This window comes from Saccopteryx leptura, chromosome 1 (genome assembly GCF_036850995.1).
Source record: "Saccopteryx leptura isolate mSacLep1 chromosome 1, mSacLep1_pri_phased_curated, whole genome shotgun sequence".
Classification (NCBI taxonomy): domain Eukaryota; kingdom Metazoa; phylum Chordata; class Mammalia; order Chiroptera; family Emballonuridae; genus Saccopteryx; species Saccopteryx leptura.
Genome location: NC_089503.1, coordinates 257,181,236 through 257,197,120, shown reverse-complemented (window position 1 = coordinate 257,197,120; position 15,885 = coordinate 257,181,236). Strand labels below are relative to the sequence as shown.

General features: G+C 41.5%; 1 non-coding gene and 1 pseudogene across 1 annotated transcript; both read right to left on the bottom strand.

The window, feature by feature from the left end:
• Positions 1 to 5,389: 5,389 nt before the first annotated feature.
• LOC136388303 (olfactory receptor 7A17-like) lies at positions 5,390 to 6,345 on the bottom strand (annotated as a pseudogene).
• Positions 6,346 to 13,750: 7,405 nt separating this feature from the next.
• LOC136390198 (U6 spliceosomal RNA) lies at positions 13,751 to 13,857 on the bottom strand. The gene has a single exon (XR_010748631.1). It is a non-coding gene; the product is annotated as a U6 spliceosomal RNA (small nuclear RNA).
• Positions 13,858 to 15,885: the final 2,028 nt, after the last annotated feature.

The following is a 15,885-nucleotide window of genomic DNA, read 5'->3' as shown; positions in this document are numbered from 1 at the left end:
TTACCTATCTTGTGATAATAGCCAATTTAACAGGTATGCAATGATATCTCATTATAGTTTTGATTTGTATTTCTCAAATCGCTAGTGAAGATGAGAGTTTTTTCATATATCTGTTGATCATTTGTGTGTCTTCTTGGGAGAAGTGTCTGTTCAGGTTTGCTCCCCATATTTTTATCTGATTGTTTGTTGAAGACCTTTTTGAGTTCTTTATATTATATATTTTGGATATTAACCCCTCTCGGGACTGTTGTTTGCAAATATCATCTCCCATTTACTTGGCTGCCTATTTGTTTTGTTGCAAGTTTCTTTTGCTGTGCAAAATCTTTTTAGTTTGATATAGTCCCATTCATTTATTTTTGCCTTTATTTCCCTTGCTTTTGAGCTCTAATTCATAAATTATTCTCTATGGCCAAGGTCCATGAATTTAATACCTATGTTTTCTTCTATGAACTTTATTCTTTCACATCTTATATTTAGGTCTTTGGTCTATTTTGAATTAATTTTTGTGCAGGGGGACAAACTATAGTCAAATTTTATTCTTTCACATGTGGCTTTCCAATTTTTCCAGCACCATTTATTGAAGAGGCTTTCTTTTCTCTATTGTGTGTTTGGCTTCTTTGTTGAAGATGATTTGTTTATATATATGTGGTTTTATTTCTGGGCTCTTGATTCTCTTCCATTGGTCTATATTTCTGTTTTCCTGCCAAAACCATCTATTTTAATTACTGTGGCTCTATAGTATAATTTGAAGTCAGTGATACCTCAGCTTCATTCTTTCTCCTCAGGATTGCTTTAGCTATTCAAGGTTTTTATGGTTCTATACAAATCTGGTGATTTTTTTGTTCTATTTTTTAAAAATGACATTGAGATTTTGATAAGGATTGCATTAAATGTGTATATTGCTTTGGGTAATATGACCATTTTAAATATGTTGATCCTTCCAATCCATGGACATGGAATACTTATCCATTTCATTGTGTCTTTTCCATTTCTTTCAATAATACTTTGTAATTTTTAGTATCTAGGTCCTTCACATCTTTTATTAAGTTTACTCCTAGGAATTTAATTTATATTTTGTTGCAAAAAAAAGAATTGTATCTTTTTAGTTCATTTTTGGAAGTTTCATCCTTGGTGTATAGGAAAGCAATAGACTTCTGTATATTGATTTTGTATCCTGCAACTCTGCTGTATTGGTTTATTATTTTTAATAGTTTTTTGGTGGTCTTTGGGTTTTCTATATACAGGACCATATCATCTGTAAAAAATGATACCTTTGCTTCCTCTTTCCCAATATGGGCATAAAAGGAAAGTACATCAACATAAGAAAAGCCATATATGACAAACCATCAGCTAATATACTAAATGGTAAAAAAATTGAAGACTTTTCTTCTAAAATCAAGAATAAGGCAAGGCTGTCTAATCTTTCCACTCTTATCCAACATAGTTCTGGAAGTTTTATCCAGAGCAATCAGGCAAGAAAAAAAATTTTTTTAATCCATATCGGGAAATTAAGAAGTAAAAATATCACTTTTTGCAGATGTTATGATCCTGTATATAGAAAACCCCAAGGACTCCACCAAACAACTATTAAAAATAATAAACCAATAGAGTCGAGTCACAAAATACAAAATCAATATACAGAAGCCTATTGCTTTCCTATACACCAAGGATGAAACTTTGAAAATGAACTAAAAAAACTAATCCCTTTTACAGTTGCAACAAAAAAATAAATAAATAAAATATCTAGTAATAAACTTAACAAAGAATGTAAAAGATATATATACTGAAAACTATAAGACATTATTAAAGAAACTGAAAAAGACACAATGAAATTAAAAAATATTCTATGTTCATAAATTGGAAAGCTCAACTTACTTTAAATGCCCATATTACCCAAAGCAATATACACATTTAATGCAATCCTTATCAAAATCCCAATGTCATTTTTAAAAAATAAAACAAAAAATCACCAGGTTTGTGTAGAACCATAAAAACCCCTAATAGCCAAAGCAATCCCAAGAAAAAAAGAACAAAGCTGGAGGCATTACAATACCTGGCTTCAAATTATATTACAGAGCCATGGTAATCAAAACAGCATGGTATTGGCAGGAAAACAGACATACAGACCAATGGAACAGAATCGAGAGCCAGAAATAAAACCACATATATATGAACAAATCATCTTCAACAAAGGAGCCAAAAACACACAATAGAGAAAAGAAAGCCTCTTCAATGAATGGTGCTGGAAAAATTGGAAAGCCACATGTGAAAGAATAAAATTTGACCATAGTTTGTCCCCCTGCACAAAAATTAATTCAAAATAGATCAAAGACCTAAATATAAGATCTGAAAAAATAAAATCCATAGAAAAAAACATAAGTACTAAACCAGAGGTCAGGAACCTTTTTGGCTGAGAGAGCCATGAACGCCACATATTTTAAAATGTAATTGTTAGAGCCATACAATATGTTTAACACTAAATACAAGTAAATGTGTGCATTTTATGTAAGACCAACACTTTTAAAGCACAATAAGTCTCTGAATTCTTTTTAATAACATTATTGTTGTAATACATGAGAATGTTTTATATTTTTAATGTTATTATTATTATTTTTTAAAGCTTAACAATCAAATTTTATTGCTTTAATCATGTGGTGCTTTTGCAAGGCACTGTGGTGTGAACTAGAAAACTTGGAATGACTTGTGAAGAAACCTTGGAATGACAGATGAATGATGATATGAAAACTCATTCTGAGGCAGGATGATTTACTGAATTGTTTTTAACCAGGGTATCAAAAATAGGGAATGAGTTCAAGTTAAAACTCACAGGAGAATGGAAACATCATAAGGTCAGTCACTTCACATGCCCATCCTGATATTTTGAATAATCTGGAAAATTGCAGAACCACAAACAGCAAAAATGAAGAGAGCCAATAACCAGGGTCCTACGGACGCCTTCTTCTTGGGAGCATTTCTCTAGGTCTTGGCGACGTTGTCGCGCTCGGTGACGTTCTTGCTGTGCTTTTCGTTTGCCATGTAGATCCGCTGCTTGGCGACCAAGTTCGTGGCGCCGCCACCTGCCCAGGAGCGGCCGACCAACAGAGGGCATCGCGCGGACCGCGGGCAGAGGGGCGGGCGCCAGGGAGGAGGGCAGGCCGCCAGCACAGGCTCCCCCGCAGCCGCCGCCCGGAGCGTGGAGCCGAAAAGGAAGGAAACGCAACGGAACAAGCAGACCCGTACGTTTCGACTATTTCGGGCTCGGCTGCCAACGTCCATTTATTGAATATTTTTTTTATTAAAGATTTGTCTGCGAGCCAGATGCAGCCATCAAAAGAGCCACACTTGGCTCCCGAGCCATAGGTTCCCGTCTCCTGTACTAAACTCATGGACCTTGGCCATAGAAAACGATTTATGAATTTGAGCTCAAAGGCAAGGGAAATAAAGGCAAAAATAAATGAATGAGACTATATCAAACTAAAAAGTTTCTGCACAGCAAATGAAGCTAACAACAAAACAGAACTCACAAAGTTCAACAAACAAACAATCAGATAAAAATATGGGGAGTGGACCTGAACAGACACTTCTCCCAAGAAGACACACAATGGTCAACAGATACATGAAAAAATCCTCATCTTCACAAGCTATTAGAGAACTGTAAATCAAAACCACAATGAGATACTACCTCACACCCATTAAATTGGCTATTATCACAAGACAGGTAATAAGTTTTGGAGAGGCTGTGGAGGAAAAAAGAACCCTCATTCACTTCTGGTAGGAACACAAATTAGTATAACCGTTATGGAAGAAAGTATGGTGGTTCCTCATAAAATTAACAATAGAACTACTATATGATCCAGCAATCTTTCTACTGGGTCTATACCCCCAAAACTCAAAAACAATGGTTCATAAAGACACATGCATTCTTATATTCATTGCAGCATTTTTCACAGTAACCAAGACATGGAAACAACCAAAGTGTCCCTTGATAGAGGATTTGATAAAGAAGAAGTGGTACATATATACAATGGAATACTACTCAGCCATAAGAAATGATGACATAGTGACATTTATGATAACTTGGATGGACCTTGAGAACATTATACTTAGTGAAATAAGTAAATCAGAAAACGCTAAAAACTATATGATTTCACACATAGGTGGAATACAAAACAGAGTCATGGACATAAATAAGAGTGCTGTGGTTATCAGGAGGAGAAGGATATGGAGGAGGAGTGAAGAGGGGGTGTTGCTGAAGGGTATAAGGAGGGACAAATATAAGGTGACAGAAAATGATTTGACTTTGGGAGATGGGTATACAACATAATCGACTGTTTAAATGATGTGGAGATATTTACCTGAAATCTATGAGCCCTTGTTGATCAATGTCACACTGTTAAACTTAATTTTCTAAATAAACAAAGAAAAGAAACTATGCTCCAGAGAATGGCCGTTTTACGGCTTTTTTATAAATTAGAATCAAAGGAAGAGATGTGGGGATGTTACTTGAAATTCATTGGTGGTAGATGAGGAAGCTGGGAGAAAGCAAAGCAGTGAAATCTCTCAGATTAAATAAGGAACAAGATGGAGAGACAAGTATTTTTATATTTGTTGGTACAGGGTAGTTAACAATTAATATTTGCACATAGAAAATGTATTCAGGGACAAGATAACAATAAGATGTTCTGTGGTCTTGTGCTACAATGTGATTTTGTGCCCTGAGAATTCTAAAGAAAAAACAATTACTCTGACAATTTAAAGGTATGTTATTTTAGATACATAATTACAATCCACAGGTTCACTTTATGGCAAAGTTTGACCTTTGTCAAGAAAGTTATAGGTCTAGGATATTCCTACATGCCATGATCTGCTTTTAATCAGAAATTTTAATATTCAGATCTTCCTATATGGTTGCCCTAGGTCTCTGAGTTTTCAAGGTGTGCCATGTAGGCCTCCCCTGGGCATGTCAAGGTTAGTACATGGCCCTTTTATATCCACAACTTAGTAGCCAAAAAAAGTTTTTTCCACATGAGTAATACCACTTACGACTATTCTATCTATTAAAAAAGAACAAATTACTTACTATGATATATGTCAGTTGAGAAGAAATTATTCTTAAGAAATCCATGTTGCCCATAAAATGAGCTGGAATTTCCAAATATTTCTGATCATATTGGGAAAATCTTTGTAAAGTTAAGAAAAAGGACAAAGGGAGAGATTGTATAACAGCAGAAAGCTTAATAAAATGGTTTTTTAAATTGTATAGAAAAGTTGAATTTAAATAAATGGAAATTCCAGGAAGTAAATAGAAAGAGAAGATTATATTTCCAGTCTGAAAATAACTGAATATCTGACTTCTGAGCCTTTGACCTCTGCAATCATGAGCTCTTCTTCAGTCTAGGACAACTGGCCTGATTGTAGTTTCCTTCACAAAGAATGCTTTCGAGCCTGTTTGATGTCTTTGTTCCTGAGACTGTAGATGAAGGGTTCAGCATGGGTGTGACCACGGCATACATCACTGAGGCTGTTGCACCTGAGTGTGAGCTGTGGATAGCAGCAGAGCTGAGGTACATGCCTAGCAATGTACAGTAAAATAAGGAGACAACTGAGAAGTGAGACGCACAAGAAGAAAATGCTTTATACTTCCCCTGAGCTGATGACATTCCAAGTATGCAGGACAATATCTTAGAGTAAGAAAGACTAAAGGATCCCAGCGAAAGGACCACCTGCCATCAGGAGAGCTGCTGCATAGATGACCATGTTATTAAGAAAAGTGTCAGAGCAGGCAAGTTGAATCATCTGATTGAGTTCACAGATAAAGTGGGGGATTTCCAAGTCTTCACAGAAAGACAGTCTCAACGTCATTAAGCTATGTAACAAGGAATCTAGGACACTAATGATCCAGGATACCAGAACCAGCAGTCCACACAGCTGGGAATTCATGATGACCGTGTAGTGCAGGGGCTGGCAGATGGACACAAACCTGTCATAGGCCATCACAGTCAGGAGAAATATGTTCATCACTGCAAAGAGTATAAGAAGATATATCTGGGTGATGCAGCCTTCATAGGTTATGACTCTGTTCTGAGTGTGGATGTTCAGCAGCATCTTCAGGACAGTGGTGGAGGTGAAGCAGTTGTCCACCAGGGACAGGTTGCAGAGGAAGAAGTACATGGGCGTGTGGAGGTGGGAGTCTGAGCTGGCGGCCAGGATGATGAACAGATTTCCCAATACAGTGATCAGGTACATGGACAGGAAAAGCCCAAATATGAGGGGCTGTAGTTCTGGTGCCTCTGACAGTCCCAGGAGAAGAAACTTTGAAACTCCTGTAAGGTTCCCTAATTCCATGTGGTTGAGGTGACTACCAGAATATAGAAAAAGTACATGACTAATTTTCACACAAGCAAGCATTAGTAACCTAGCACAATGCTACCATCTATATTTTAGAATCAAGAAATTAATTTCTGGCCTGACCAGACGGTGGCACAGTGGATAGAGCATCAGACTGGGCCACAGAGCACCCAGGTTTAAAACCCCAAGGTCACCGGCTTGAGCACAGGCTCATACGGGTTGAGTGCGAGCTCACCAGCTTGAGCGTGGGGTCTCTGGCTTGAGCGTGGGATCATAAACACGACTCCATGGTCATTGGTTTGAGCCCAAAGGTAGCTGGCTTGAAGCCCAAGGTCACTGGCTTGAGCAAGGGGTCACTTGCTCTGCTGTAGCCTCCTGGTCAAGACACATATGAGAAAGCAATCAATGAACAACTAAGGTGCCGCAACGAAGAATTGATGCTTCTCATCTCTCTCCCTTCCTGTCTGTCTGTCCCATCTGTCCCTCTTTCTGTCTCTCTCTCTCTCTGTCTCTGTCACAAAACAAAAGTTAATTTTCATATTTGGTTATGATCTGGTCTCCTTTAAGACATCTGTAATGCCATTCATTTTAGAAGTTCTTTTTCCATGTGAATACACATTAAGAATTATTGTGTTTTATTCAATTCTTTCAGTAAGAAAATGAAAATAAAAAAGCAATGATGGGTTGTAAAACACAGCAGGGTGACTGTAGTCAATAATACTGTATACTGTGTATTTGAAAGTTGATAGAGAGTAAATTTTAAAAGTCCTTATTACAGCCTTGACCAGATAGCTTGGTTGGTTAGAGTGTTATCCCAAAGTGCAGAAGTTGCTAGGTTTGATTCTCAGTCAGGGTACATATAGGAGGAGATCGATATCCCTGTGTCTCTCTCTCCTTTTCTCCCTTCCTCACTTTCTAAAATCAATAAAATAAACATTAAAAAGAAAACGTCCTTATCACAAGAAAAAAAAATTGTATCTGTGTGGTGACAGATATTAATTAGACTTATTGTGGAGGATATTTTGCAATATATACAAATATGAAATCATTATGCTGTACACTTAAAACTAATATAATATTTTTATGTCAATTACAGTTCAATTAAAAAAATTTTAATGGAATGGAGGGAACACAGTAGGACTGATTGGGCCACACAAAATTTATGAACTTTATACATTCTTCACAAATACATTTGCACTTACATAAAAGAACTAAAAGGAAAACTGTGTGTGTAAAAAAATTCCAATTATTTGTTAGAAACAATCTAATAAAAAATGGAATAAGGGAATATAGTTAATAATATTGTGACAAGTTTGCACAGTGACAGTTGATTATAAGACTTAGTGTGGAGGCCCTGGCCGGTTGGCTCAGTGGTAGAGCGTCGGCCTGGCGTGCAGAGGTCCCAGGTTCGATTCCCGGCCAGGGCACACAGGAGAGGCGCCCATCTGATTCTCCACCCCTCCTCCTCTCCTTCCTCTCTGTCTCTCTCTTCCCCTCCCACAGCGAGGCTCCATTGGAGCAAGGATGGCCCGGGCGCTGGGGATGGCTCTAGTCGCAACAGAGCGACGCCCCGGAGGGGCAGAGCATCACCCTCTGGTGGGCAGAGCGTCGCCCCCTGGTGGGAGTGCCAGGTGGATCCCGGTCGGGCGCATGCGGGAGTCTATCTGACTGTCTCTCCCCGTTTCCAGCTTCAGAAGGGTACAGAAAAAAAAAGACTTAGTGTGGTGATCACATTGTAATACATATAAATGTTGAATCACTGTATTGTACACTTAAAACTACTGTTATATTGTATACAGACTGCTTAAATAAGCAAACAAACAAAAAAGAAAAAAAGAGACTCTTCTAACACTATCCAAAAGCAAAGAACTTAGAGGTGGACACAATAGTGAGTGTTATAATATTGTATGCCAACTATAATTTAATATAAATAAATAAGTAAAGCAAAACCTTACTCCCAAAAAAATTTAATAGTGACTTTAAATAGCTAACAAACCCACAAATTTTATTACTCAGCCTCACAGGTAATGGAATAATTACAAAGTGAACCTCCTTAATATACACATTTTCGCCTACCAAATAAATATATTTTCATGTGAATTGCCAGAGTGAGAGAAGATACTGTGAACTGTGTGTCTCATACACTGCTGTGTAAAGGTGTGTTTGCAAGCCTTTCTCGATCTGGAGTTTTCTCATCCATATGGAAACATAGTCTAATATGTCCCATCAGAAAATGTTTAAAATGCCCTCACATCACTGCATATTCCTTCACAGCGAATAATTGTCTATTCTTACTCATTAATGAAATCCTTGAACATAAGTTCTGCCACTGGAAGAACTTTACACCTCCAATTCCCTCTCTTAATTTGTCTTGCATTAATACCTTTTAATTGTCAATATTGACACTTGCATTTTTTAGTGCAATGCTCACTTTCCTTTTAGAATCCTGAATAAGCAAATTCATTTATTAGTAAAGCTGGCCAACAACCATAGTGATCTCTGGTATTTAGGCTATGTTGAAATGGTTCTCAGGTGACTTCAGGTGCAAGTTCTTGGCTTCCAGTCTCTCTGATCCTCTCCTGCCACATCTGCTGTGCTGAGACTCACCTGCATGGGAACTCTGAGAGGAAGATAACCTGAGCAACTGATGATGGAGATCAAAGCTCTGTCCCAGACAAGACAACAAGGAGTGCTCAAGCATTGGTTTCCCCAGACAGATTTGGGACTCCAAAATCAACAACTCCATCCTGTTCCACCAAAGGTGCTCATGCTGAGGGTCTGCAGTAGAGGAGCTATTTATTGCTCTCTGTCTGCTCATTAGGCACATTTAATTCTTGTTACTCACATGATTCCCCTTGGATACACTGGTCTGGACAGAATGGAAAGTTTTCCTGCTGATTCTCTGTTCCTAAGAGACTATGTAATAAGCCAGGTGAGTACAGTTTTGACTAGTCCTTCTCCATGAACTGTCCTGCTCTCTGACGTCTACACTTTCCAGTCCCAAGTCTGAGCTAAAGTTTCTGAAAGACGGACCTAGAGAGTATATGCTTAGTGAAATAAATCAGTCACGAAAAGACAAATACCATGTGATTTCACTTACGTGTGGAATCTGAAGAAAAAAATTGAAACAGAGATCAGTCTGGTGATTGTCATATGGGAAGAAGTTTCTGGAACTGGGGGGAAAAGGTGAAGGGATTGAGAAGTACAAATTAGTAGTCACAGGAATGTAAACTACAGCATTAGAATATAGCCAATAATATTGGAATAACTGGATAAACCAGTTGCGTACTGGGAATATTGGTGAGGAACCTTATGTAAAGTATATAATTGTGTAACCGCTACACTGTACACCTGAAACCAATTCAAAGTAATATTGAATGTAATCTATATTTGAAAAAAATAAGTCTAGTAGTGAGAAATTTGTCTCACTGGTCTTTGGGTGTTCAAAGCATTGATTTATCAGGGACACAACCCCTGATATCTCTAGAAAATTACTATTTCCCTCTTTAAGAAAGGGGAGACATTTGGGGGGGGTAGTATAAAACCTTGGGCACTATATTCCTTGGCTTCATGATCATTTAGCCAAAATAATTAGGAGTTTATAGTTATATTACAAGAGCTGCCATTTACTCCTTCATTATAAAGTTTCCTAAATATAGGAGATACATTTATATTTTATGCACCTTAACCCAGCTTAGCACATTATATCGATTGTCATATTTTTGTTTTACAGAAATGCATTTTATGAGCCAGTACCTTCCCCAGTACAGAAATGGGGCCCAGAGGGATTGAATGTTGTGCTCAAGAGTACAAACCAAGAAAGGGGTGGGGTTATGATTGGAGTTAGAATGCTTCCAGTTCTGAGATTCTGGGGCTGTGGTTCTCAAACAGAGATGACTTTGCACTGGGGATGTTTGTAATGTCTGAAGGGAGGCTGCTAAACACCAAATGCACAAGACAGCACCCAACCCCAATAGGTACTGAGCCCCAAGTGTCACCAGCGACAAGGTGAAAACACCTATTCTAGACTAGCTCTTGTCCACTTCAGTGTGCATACAAATCACCAAAGCTTGTAGCTCAAATGCAGATTCTGATTTCTCAGTCTCTAGTAGGCCAGGGACTGAATTTCTGACATCTCCCTGGTGATGTTGATTTGCAGGTCCTCCTGCTCTGTAGACCACAGTTTGAGTCACTAGGCTGTGGCTCTGTGTTAGAGTCAGGTATAGATAATTTTAGGTTTACTCCACCAGGAATCTTTTGTGTATGTAATTTTTTTTAATTGAATTTATTGGGGTGACAATGGTTAACAATTATGCAGGTTTCATGTGCCTGATTCTACATCTCTATACACCATATTGTGTGCTTACCCCCTCCAATTTAAGTCTTCATCCATCACCGTTTCTCACCCCTATACCTGTAAGGTATTCTCTGCCGAGGAAGAAAGAAGGGCGTAGCCACCATGTGTGGGCTAGCAAAAGCTTTATTTAGAGGGCATCCCTGACGAAGTTTACTGGTCCGTGAGACAGGGGCCAGGGAAATTGCGCAGCCTCCCCCGCTGGGGGGGGGGGGGGGTTAATTTATAGTGTTCGTATGGTGGTGGCGGGTTGATATGACGTGGTAAAATTTCATTGGCTGACAGACAGTCGTTCTTTTTCAAAGTGCTCCTGGGCCATTTCTTTTGGCGGGCATGAATGTGGGTGGTTCCAGCCAAAGTCCCAGGACCTGGTTTCTCACGTGACCTTCCCCCATTGCCAACCGACCTCACATTCTGACCTTTTATGTTAGATAGGGGCACCGCTATTCATCTGGCTACTTCCTGCTGGTTAAGGTGTCATGGGGAAGGGAGGTCGGAAGGGGTGGCTCTGAGGGGAGTCACGTATATGGATGTAGGGGCATCTGGTTGACCGTGACTCGAGAAACCTCATGGATGCAGCCCTATAAGAATCTAAGGAAAAAAAGGAGCAAACATGAGTAATATGCTGATAATTAGAAGAGGACAGGGGCAACCCAGGTGAGGATGAGTGGCTGCCACCAGGAGTTAAGCAGGTTGTAGGAAGAGAGGTCCTTGTGCAGTTTCTCTTGCAGACAGTTGAGGACATTGATATTTTCTTCCATCAGGCCAGTCTCATTGATATAATAACAGCATTGCTCCCTGCTTTAATTCACTCTGTCCTTGTGGTAAGGCAATTCTATCCCCGAGAAATATCCATCCCTGGAAGGCCTGTTCTTCCTCAGGAGTGTAGGAAGGTTTCAAGGAGGTGGAGAGAAACATGAGAGGAGTGGGGGAGGCTCCAGGGTGAGGTTTTGAGCCACCACGTCAGCCTGAGCATCTCAAGGCCACTGGGTCCTGAGAGGTTTGATGGTTCCTACAATGTACCACAGCCACCTCAGTGGGAAGCTGTAATGCCTGCAAAAGTTTAGAAATGAGGGTAGCATTGATTATGGGGGAGCCCTTGGTAGTGGGCCCTTTGAGATTGCATGCATCTAGATCCCGAGCTAGTGCCTGCCGAAACAGGTGTGGGCTGTCCCTGAACCCCTGGGGTAGGACAGTCCACATAAGCTGTTGGGCTGCGTTAGTGTCCGGGTCAGTCCAAGTAAAGGCAAACAGAAAGTAAGAGTCAGGGTGTAGAGGAATGGTAAAGAAGGCATCCTTGAGGTCTAGGACCATGAAGTGAGTGATGTCTGAGGGAATGTGTGGCAATAATGTGTAGGAATTAGGGACTACTGGATGGAGGAGAACTACTGCCTCGTTGATTAGGCATTAGTCTTGTACGAGGTGATAAGCCCCTGAAGGTTTTCGAACAGGAAGGATGGGGGTGTTGCAGGGAGAGTCCGTGGGGATGAGTAAGCCTTGGTTCAAGAGTGGGTAATTATTGGTTTAAGGCCCTGACTGTGACTTGCTGAAATAGGGAATTGGGGTCCAGATAGGAATTGGTAGGGATTCTTTAAGCGGATGTGAACGGGTGGGTGGTGGGTTGCTACTACAGGGGTAGAAGTGTCCCAGACTTGAGGGTTGACAACATCTGGTGTAATAGGGGGTGTGATTGGGTTAGGGTGATCTGTGGTAGTGGGAGAGCCTTCAGTCAGGAGTGGTAGAAGTAAGTGGGTGGAAAGATGCTGTCAGCTGGATAGTGGCTCTGAGAGTACCCAGGAGGGGTACAGAGCATGAGGGCATAACTAAGAAGGAGTGTGAAAAGGGGAATCTGTCCAAACTCCATGTCAGGGGTGGTGTGCGAAGAGGAAAAGAAGGGGTCCCATCCACTCCCATAACTGAGACCCATGAGGGAACTAGAGGTCCAGAGTGTGATGGCAAAACAGAGAAGGTAACCCCCTTGTCCACAAGAAATGAGATGGACTTACCTGCTACCTGCAGCATTACCCTGGGCTTGGCGAGGGTGACGGGGGTCTTCGAGTCCGGGCCGCGTCAATTGTCCATGAGGCCGAGGAGTTCGAGTGATGGGCCCGCCTGGCTGGCTTGGCCTCCCATTTGGGTGGCTTGTCCTCTGTGTGGAGGCGCTGAGGAAGAGCCTGTTGCCCAAAGGGAGCAATCGCTCTGCCAGTGACTGGGCTGCTTGCAGTCAGGGCAGGGCTTGGTAGGTGCTCTCAGACAGGGGCACTGCCGGGCCCAGTGACCCTCTTTGCCACCATTTAAAGGAAGCTCCTGGTGGGGTTCCTCTTTGTGGCTCGGACTTGGGTCGGGCATCTCCTATGCCTTGCCCCTGTTGCTCTGCCGGCCACAGATCAACAAGAGCCTGGGTTTGAAGAGTTACCTTCTGCTGCATGTGGGCCTGGCGAGCAGCCTTGACCTTTTTCTCCCGACCATTAAAAGCTTTAAATGCCATGTTCATCAGGTCTCAGATAGGGGCTTGGGGGCTGAGAATAAGAAGAGGAGGGCTCCTGGGGAGCCTGGCACCCAGATCTGGCCTGAAATGCCAGAGCCAGAGGCAGGACAAGGCTAGGCCTTCCTGCCAGAAGACTGAGGCTGGGCCCTGCAAACCCACGTGAGGGCCAATGGCCGGTGGAGGGCGGCCTGATGGGGAAGGGGCTAAAGTACACAGCAGAGAAGGGAGGGGCTACTGGCCAGCAGGAGAGGGGGCTTTTCGGAGTGAAGAGACTCGAGTGGAAGAGGTCCACAGAGGGACCAGAGAGGGGTCCCGAGAGAGGGGTGCCCCCAGGGGTTGGGCAGGAGGGAGAGAGAGTTCCTCAAGGGGTCAGTGAAGGAGAAAAGATCAGGAGCGAAGTGTTTAGCTGAGGTTTCTCTGGCAAAAACAGGCGTGGCCAACAGTTTCTGCCCCCAGGCCAGATTAGAAAGAAAACTTTTTTCACGGGCCAGATGAAATATTAAAATTAAAAAATGTTAAATACAAAAACAATTCATTTAAGTAAAAAAAAAAATTTTTTTTTAAATATGGAACGCTTCATGAATTTGCGTGTCATCCTTGCGCAGGGGCTATGCTAATCTTCTCTGTATCATTCCAATTTTAGTATATGTGCTGCTGAAGCAAGCACAACAAAATTTTATTATGTAATTTTCTATGAATAAATGTGAGTGAAAAAAATTTTAATATAGTGTTATTTTAATAAAAATATATTTTAATAAAAATTAAATTACATACCATATAAATATTCAAACTGTATCGCAATCAATCGAAACAATATTTAATTAATAGAATGAGTTTGAAGGGGTTATATCACAAATAAAACAATTATTTCGTTTTACAAACAGCCTGAACACGTTTTCAGTTATCAACTGCAGCTGTTGTCTATGCTACAATGCCACTTGATTCAGCACACTTGACCACAAAAATAACAAATTGTTTGACCTTGGGTGCGCACTGGCAAACTCCGCCTAAACGAATGTGGGTTTCACATCACTGCAAAATGTCAAACAGTTCATATCGAGTACAGACGAGTACAAAAATTGTAAATCTTTATAATGAAATTTTTTTTAAAAATAAAGAAGTATCGCGAATCCATTCAACCAATTATTGGAAGTTAACCCTAGATTAGTCACACATGGAATTCTTTTCCGTGTATCACTATCTTCTTAAATATCTCAATTTCCAATAATCAAAGACACTTCCGCTTCTGAGTAGCTGAGATTTTAAAGTAGTGGAGAATATTAAAAATTTAATCACAGGCCGCATAAACTCATTATGCAGGCCGATCTGGCCCACAGGCTGTATGTTGGCCATGCCTGGGCTAAAAGGACCTTCACTGTAGAGCAGGCAACACAGTGATTAGGATGGGAGCGCAAATACCAGAAGCCCTGAATGTAAGGGATCACTGACCATTTCCCAGTTCTCTAGCAATAGTTCTTTCTGCAAATTGGTGAGGATGTTAAAATCGAAAGTCCTTTCAGGAGGCCAGCTAGTTCCGATGATCCAGTGGGTATTGTGGTTCGGCCACATCGGAGAAGAAGATCAGTTTCTTCTTCTTTAGGGAGGGAGAGATTCTGGATAAGGCACCCCAGGGGTGTTTTTGAGTCAGGTTTAGATTCCTGTGCCTCTATTGCCGCCCTCAGCCTCAGAGTGATCAGAGATGAGAATTGGCGTCCTGCAACTCAATCTCTGGCCACCGGATGGTCAGGTAGAGTGGGAGTGTCCAAGATGTCTCCACAGGCACACATGCACTCGGAATGGATAGGAGGTCCCTGACCCAGCTGCAATTACAGACAGGGAGTCTCAGAGATGGAAAGAACTGAGGCCGGAGGCAGGGGACTTACCGCACCATGTGCCAAAGTGGGTGGGAGGTTGGAGGTCCTGATCTTCCTGGGAAGGTAAGGGGAGAGGAGCAGCCCTTGCGGGCTCAAGCTCCTCCTGGGTTTCAACCCCAAATGTAAGGTATTTTCCACCAAGGAAGAAAGAAGGGCATAGCCACTAGTGTGGATGATCAAAAACTTTATTTAGAGTGCATCCTGGGCAAAGTTCACTAATCCGTGAGACAAGGGCCAGGGAAGTCACGCAGCCTCCCCCGCCCGGGAAGGGAGGGTAATTTATAGCGTTGGTATGGTGATGGTGGGTTGATATGATGTAGCAAAATTTCATTGGCTGACAGAGAGTCATTCTTTTTCTTTTCTTTTTTTTACAGAGACAGAGAGAGAGTCAGAGAGAGGGATAGACAGGGACAGACAGACAGGCATGGAGAGATGAGAAGCATCAATCATTAGTTTTTCATTGCGCATTGCAACACTTTAGTTGTTCATTGATTGCTTTCTCATATGTGCCTTGACCGCGGGCCTTCAGCAGATCGAGTGACCCCTTGCTCGAGCCAGCGATCTTGGGTCCAAGCTGGTGAGCTTTTGCTCAAACCAGATGAGCCCATACTCAAGCTGGCAACCTCGGGGTCTCGAACCTGGGTCCTCGGCATACCAGTCCGACGCTCTATCCACTGCGCCACCACCTGGTCAGGTGAGTCATTCTTTTTCAAAGTGCTCCTGGGTCATTTCTTTTGGCAGGCATGGATGTGGGTGGTTCCAGCCAAAGTCCCTGGACCTGGTTCCTCACATGACCTTCCCCCATTGCCACCTGACCTCAC